Consider the following 6,904-nt stretch of genomic DNA (forward strand, 5'->3'; position numbering starts at 1 on the left):
GACGCCACTGAGCCACCGTGAGGTTGTGGTTGTGGGGTTGGTGGAGGCAATTGCAGTCCAGCAGAAAACAAAAACAGCTCACCTACTCTTCCACTGCACCCACTGTCAGAAGTGACAGGAGGTTTAGTCCATGGGGTGACCCAAGGCAGAACACCGGTGGGGTCTGATTGTTGGGAGCGTTGGTGCCCCCGCTGGTGCTTCCACAAGTTGCAGGAGAACATGAATCACTTGCCACACACGTGCCAGCTGAAGGGCCTCTTCCCGCTGTGGACACACTGGTGCTTCAAGAGGGCAGAGGAGCGGGGAAAGCCCTTGCGCATTCGGGGCAGGAAAATGGCTTCTCTCCGGTGTGGATGGATTGGTGGTTAAGCAGGGCTGAGGAATTGCTGAAGGCGTTCCTTCACTTAGGGCAACTGAACGACCTCTCCCTCATGTGGACCCACCAGTGGGCCAGCAGGTCAGAGGAAAGAGCAAAGCCCTTCCTGCGCTCGGGGCAGAAGAACGGCCTCTCCTCGGTGTGGACCAACTGGTGTCTCAGCAGGTGGGAAGAAGTGCTGAAGGCCATCTCGCACTTGGGGCCGGAGAACAACCTTCCCCGGCTTGGGCCAACTGGTCCGTCAGCATTGCAGAGAAATCACTAAAGGCCTTCCCGCACTCAGGACAGCAGAAGGGCCTCTCCCCTCTGTGGACCCATTGGTGCTTCAGAACCCTTTCAAATTTCATACTATGTTTCTGATAGGAGGGAGAGCAGAATTGCACACAATATTCCAAAATTATTCCACAATATTCCAATGCCCTGTACAGCCACAACATAACTTCCCAACTCCAACAATCAGTCAGCGGATTGGGAAAGTTTTCAAAACCCACAAAACAAAATAGGAAAGGATGGAAGGACAAACCTAATTTTTGAGAGTCAGCTTGGAAGCATCAATGAGAAATTGGCGGACTGGATTTATTGGGTACCCTTTCTCCTTAAATACACTATATACGTCTTTCTCTTCTGCTCTTCGTAGTTTCTCTGTGCTGCAGTGTGTAGTGGCTCGTTGAAATAATGTCCTGCTGCAGCTTCGTTTGTGGGTGTTGGGATGATTGCTTCTGTGATTAAGTACTTGGTTTGTGTGTGTTATTTTTCTGTAGACGCTAGTTTGAAGTTCCCCATTGACTGTTCGCTCTACTGTGACATCTAGGAATGGCACTTTGTTGCTGTTCTCCTCCTCTTCAGACCAGGAGCCCCCCTCAGGACCATAGTCTCACCACTTGGAACACCAATATACAGACTAGTCAAAAACCCTCACTAAAGACTAAAACACCAAGTCGCAGATTCACACCACTCCAGTTACTCTATCCAAGAACTCTTGAACACCAAAGACACCAAGGTAGAAGAGGATGGAATAATGTTGTCCTTTGACATACAGCCATGTTAACATCCATTAACATCAACGTGGCCAAAGAAAACTGAAGACACTACTCGAAGAACCAAAGATACAAACACAGCACCAACTTTATCAGCAAAGATAACACTGTCAAGCTCGTGGAACTGTGCCTTACCATCCACTTCATATTCAGTAACAAGCCCTACAAACAAATCAACGAAACACCCATGAAACCACCAGTATCAGGATGCCTAGCAGAAGCAATATCGCAGAGACTTGAACAAACAGCCCTTCCAACGATCCAACCCAAACTTTGGGTCCGCTCCAGCGATAATACTTTTGTCATCATAAAATGAAACAAATTAGAGGAAACATACAACACCATCAACAATATCCTAACTGTCATAAAATTCACAAAAGAGGAGAAGAACAACAAAGTGCTATTTCCAGATGTCACAGTAGAGCGAACAGTCAATGGTAAATTCAAAACAGCGTATATAGGAAAACAACACACACGAACCAAGAACTGAACTACAGAAGCAAACATCCCTACACATACAAACAAATCTGCATCAGGATGCAATTTCAACGATCCATTACACACTGCAGCACCTAGGAACTCTGAAGATCAATAAACAACTGTATAGCGCATTTCAGAAGAATTAGCAGCCAACAGACACGCAAATGATTGCTTCCCTGACCGGGAATCGAACCCGGGCAGCGGCGGTGAAAGCGCCGAATCCTAACCACTAGACCACCAGGGAGATATGCATGCACCGCCCTAGCTCTACTGAGAATTGCTTCTCTGCCCGGGAATCGAACCCGTGCCGCGATGGGAAGAAGACTTTCACCTGTACATCCACCAATGTATTATTTTGTATCCATTGCTCCCGATGCGATCTCTACAACTTTGGGGAGACTGGAGAGTCAAGTCACATCTCCGGGACACCGGCACCAATCAACCCCATCGTTCTATGCCCAACATTTCAAACCACCCCCCCTCCCGCTCTGCCAAGGACATACACGTCCTGGGCCTGCTTCAGCGCCACTCCCTCCCCACCCGACGCCTGGAGGAAGAACACCTCATCTTCCGCCTCAGAACACTTCAACCTCAGGGCATCAATGTGGACTTCGCCAGTTTCCTCATTTCCCCTCCACCCACCTTACTTCTGTTTTAAACTTCCAGCTCAACACTGACCTCATGACCTGTCCGACTTGCCAAGCTCCCTTCCCAGCCATCCGCTCCACTCTCCTCTCTGACCTGTCACCTCCATACCCACCAGCATTCACCTATTTTACTCTTTGCTACCTTCGCCCCAGCACACCCCCCGATCCCCAATTTATCTCTCCAACCTGGAGGCGTCCTGCCTCTACTCCTGATGAAGGGCCTTTGCCTGAAACTTCGATTTTCCTGCTCCTCGGAAGTTGTCTGACGTGTTGTGCTTTTCCAGCACCACTCTGATCTCAACTCTGGTTTCCAGCATCTTCAGTCCTCACTTTTGCCTACCCAATAAACCCAGAATGCCGATTTTTCATCAACAAATTGACACTAGCAGACACAACGTGTGCAGAAACCCTAGCCGTAATACCTTACATTAAATACATCTGTTAAATGATGTCCAGACAACTCAAACCCCTCAGCATCATGGTAGCCCACAAACCTACCAACACACTTGAACAGAGACTAATGAACCTGAAATACCCGATACAAACAACCAGAAAACGAATGTTATTTACAAAATACCATACAAGGAAATGTATACATGAAGTCTGCCGCACGGGTCTCTGTGGCAAGAAATGCTGGGATGAGATAAGGAAGATATTTTCAACCAAAAAGAATTGACACTGACTGGACAGCCATTTAAAATCACCCCTGTTAGCCTAGGATGGAAGACCCGAAGGGATGAACATTTTTCTTATTTCCTGATGATTTACAAAGTTGAGACTGGGTTTTGGTGTTTCTTACCTTTCCACTCCCAGGAGCCGCAGTGGTTGGGGCGGTGAGTTGGGGAAAGTGAAATGTGCCCGTGAGCAGCGTGTGGGTATCTTTCAGCTTCCCCTCCTCTGACAGCGCTGTGACGGGACTCTGATGTTCTCAGGGACACTTACTGACGCGAGACAGTGAAAGGATTCTCATTCCCGCAGATCGGGAATTCAAACCTTATGCCCGCTTCAGGACAATGAGAAAGATTATTTGGGATGTGTGAAGAAGCTGTGAGCTGCATTTCAAACAGGTAGGTGTAGTCAGATGCGTCATCCATTGCGGCCCCGGCACTCTGCGTACCTGACGCCGCCATGCTGCAGAGTTCTGACGTTAACACAGACATGCGCAGCAATGGGAACATTCACAATGTGAACAACCAGATAATCACCGTTACTGCTTCCCTTCCGTAGTACAACTTTGTGAAGCAGTATCTTTCACCGGCAAATAAAACACTTTTGTCCTCAGGTGCCTGCTTCATTTCGATCACCAGAGAGGGAGGGGGAGAAGATGTCACATCTCAAAAGCAAACCGAAAAGTTTTTGTTTGTTCCGTCAGTTGAGTTGGTTCTGCACTCAGATGAGACTGGATACTGATTTTAATGGATCAGAATTGAACACTACAATGGAACACATTACATTTCAAGAGTGTTGAAAGGGCAAATCAAACTGTAACCTTGAAGAGATATGTTTCCATTTCGAACCTTGGGGGGATCCAAATGAGACATTTTTACTGATCACTCCATTTCAGAGTGCTGCTCTTTCATCAGGTGGTCGTGGACAATAAGATCATGATCACAGAATTTATAGCCAAAGGAGTCCACGGTCATGGAGCTGTCCTTCACTAAACAATTTTAGATTAAATCTTTGTATTTTAGAATGGGCTTCTGTTCTTTGGTACTTTAATCCCAGAACTAGTTTTAAATTACCTTCAAGAATTTCATTTAAATGCATGGCTTTTCGAACAACAATGTCAGTCTGACTCGATATTGGGACACAGACAAGATTCACACCTGTTGTTAGAAAAGCTCTACATTTAAATGACTTTCTGAAATGGCTGATCTTTAACATCATGCTGATGACGTCCTTTTGTTCTTGGCCAATCTGGAGGAGTCCGTTCCTCGATTGATTCAAACAATCAATTTATTTGGCAGTGTTTTGGGCTGCAGGATCAACTTTACAAAATCGGAAGCCATGCCGATGTGGGGGGAGAATTAGTGGAGGTGCTTGATCATATTTCAAGTAACAATATGCAGAAATACACAGAGAAGGTAAGTGAATGATGCGAATAGAGACACACGTTTACTTACTCTGTCGAACCAGCAGAGTGAAGGTGGGCCGCATGGCGTCCGACTGCGCTGTGACACATGCTGTGATTCAGAGCGAAATCACAGTTCGACCAACAGAATGTGGGAAGTGAGAACAAAGTTTATATTTACACAGCCTCCATACTCTGCGAAACAGCAAATTACACGACAGCAGTGGAGGTCTTTAACACCAATCTCGAACGTGTCTCCTTGAGCAGTTTCCTTTATGTAATGGTGCTGTACTCTATTCTGTATCTTGCCTTTGCACCTACTTTCTGAGTGTCTGAACGTCCTGTATCATACCGATACACTCGCGAACCTCACACGGTTCAAGTAACATGCTTTTTGGAGGTCTGGGTGGTCTTCTCCTGTTCTTGGTCGGTTTCCTATGAACTAATTCGCAAAACCACTTCTCTGAGATGCCAATGAGCTGATAAAGTTGAAACCCATGCCTTGCGGTTTCGTCCATTCCCTGCAGTAATTCGCCACCCTGGTTCAGACGTGAATGACAAGCATGTCCGAAACCGTATCACCACTCAGACATAGTCCCCCACGATGAGGACAGATATCACCGATTGTGAATAACCTCAGAGAGAGAGACAAGTGACAGAGAACTCTCACTTGTGTCAGTGACAGTGAACCTCAGAGAGAGAGACAAGTGACAGTGAACCGCCTCTGTCTGCGGGAGAATGATCCTAACCGTTTATGCCGTCCCAATGCCTGTCTATGGGACAGACAATCTGAGGGAGCAACAACGTTCATTTTTAACCGTCCCTTCCGTGTTGGACCGCCTGCAGTCCCGCAGCTCAGGGCCGTGGGGATGACTCTCAGTGAGTGAAGGTTTCACTCGGATTCTCGTCATCTGGGGCACTTGGGGCTCAGATGTTAACTGCTGCGCGGTCGCAGCAAATAAAGTGATGCCCACTTTGCAATAGACTTTCTGTAAGATTGCTGGGTGTGAGGAATTCTGAACAGCAGGCAGGCTGCACAACAATTTATTCATACGAATTTACCTGAGGGAAGAGTCTTCGGTGTCCATTTCTCTCTGATCCACCAGCACAACATTTTTCTATCTCTCCGATAACAGACCTTTGGAGCAAGTTCACAATCAAAGCTCACTTCCCACGCATTAGTTTAACTGATACCTCCCGCCCCAAGGGATTGAGGGAGCAGAAGAGCGAATGCACTCACCCCTCACCGCCCCCGCCCCCCAGAACAGCTTGCAAGTAGGAACAAATTGGTTTAATTATCCTCCAGTGGAGAGAGTCCAGTTCCTGGGGATGAGACAAACATCAGCGCCCCGGGGACAGAATGACAACAGATGTTCTGGAAACTCTTTGCTGCTTACAATTCTTGGAGCAATGTGGAATGTATTTCACACTGAGAAAGTTTCAGCTGGCTCAGCGTCTCTAGTGTACATTGCTCTCTGAGTTTATATTTGCACATCGACGATATGTCTGCACAACAGCACATGACACTACAGCAGTGAAGATCTTTTGACGTCATTCTCGAACATGCAAGACACACGCCAGATGAAAAGCTGAATACGTCTCAGGAAAATCTGCCGTGCAATGCAGGAGAATGGCAGAGCGGGAGCGCGCTGGGATCATAACCCAGAAGCGAAACCATTTTCTCCTATTCACTCAATGTCGTATTTAGCAGCTTTCCCGTCTAACGGCGCTCTGTTCTGTTCCTTGCCTTGTCATCTGCTTCCCAAAACTTCGGGTATCTGAGTTAAATATGTCACATCGATACACAAGTCAAATTTATACAGTTGCGCTGACACACTTGTGGAGCTCTGAGTTGTCTTCAACTGTTCTCTGTCAGTGTGTCCTGATCTCAAGTGTTAAACCTCTTCTCTCAGATGGCAATGAACCGTGAAGTTGAAACACATGACTTGCTGTTTTTGTCCATTTCCTGCAGTAAAGAAACCAACGCCCGTGTAACAAAAGACTTTCTGCAGGATTGCTGTGTCAAGACAAATTCTGAACACCAAACAGGCTGCACAAAAATGCACTCATATCAATTTACCTGAGGGAAGAGTCTCCGGTGTCCATTTCTCTCTGTCCCGACAGCGCAGAATCTTTCTATCTCTCCGTTAACAAGACCTTTGGATCAAGTTCAAAGTTGCCCATTTCCAACACATGACTGTAACTGACTTCTCCTGATTCACGTAATCGTGAGAGAGAGAGCAGAAGAGTGAATGGGCTCTGACTTCTACCAGCACAGCTTGTAAGTAGAAAG

At 46.9% G+C, this 6,904-nt stretch overlaps 1 non-coding gene across 1 annotated transcript; it reads right to left on the reverse strand.

Moving 5' to 3' along the window:
- Positions 1-2,065: 2,065 nt before the first annotated feature.
- trnae-uuc (transfer RNA glutamic acid (anticodon UUC)) lies at positions 2,066-2,137 on the reverse strand. Its single transcript has one exon. It is a non-coding gene; the product is annotated as a tRNA-Glu (tRNA).
- Positions 2,138-6,904: the final 4,767 nt, after the last annotated feature.

The sequence above is a fragment of the Chiloscyllium punctatum genome, chromosome 36 (assembly GCF_047496795.1).
Source record: "Chiloscyllium punctatum isolate Juve2018m chromosome 36, sChiPun1.3, whole genome shotgun sequence".
NCBI lineage: Eukaryota > Metazoa > Chordata > Chondrichthyes > Orectolobiformes > Hemiscylliidae > Chiloscyllium > Chiloscyllium punctatum.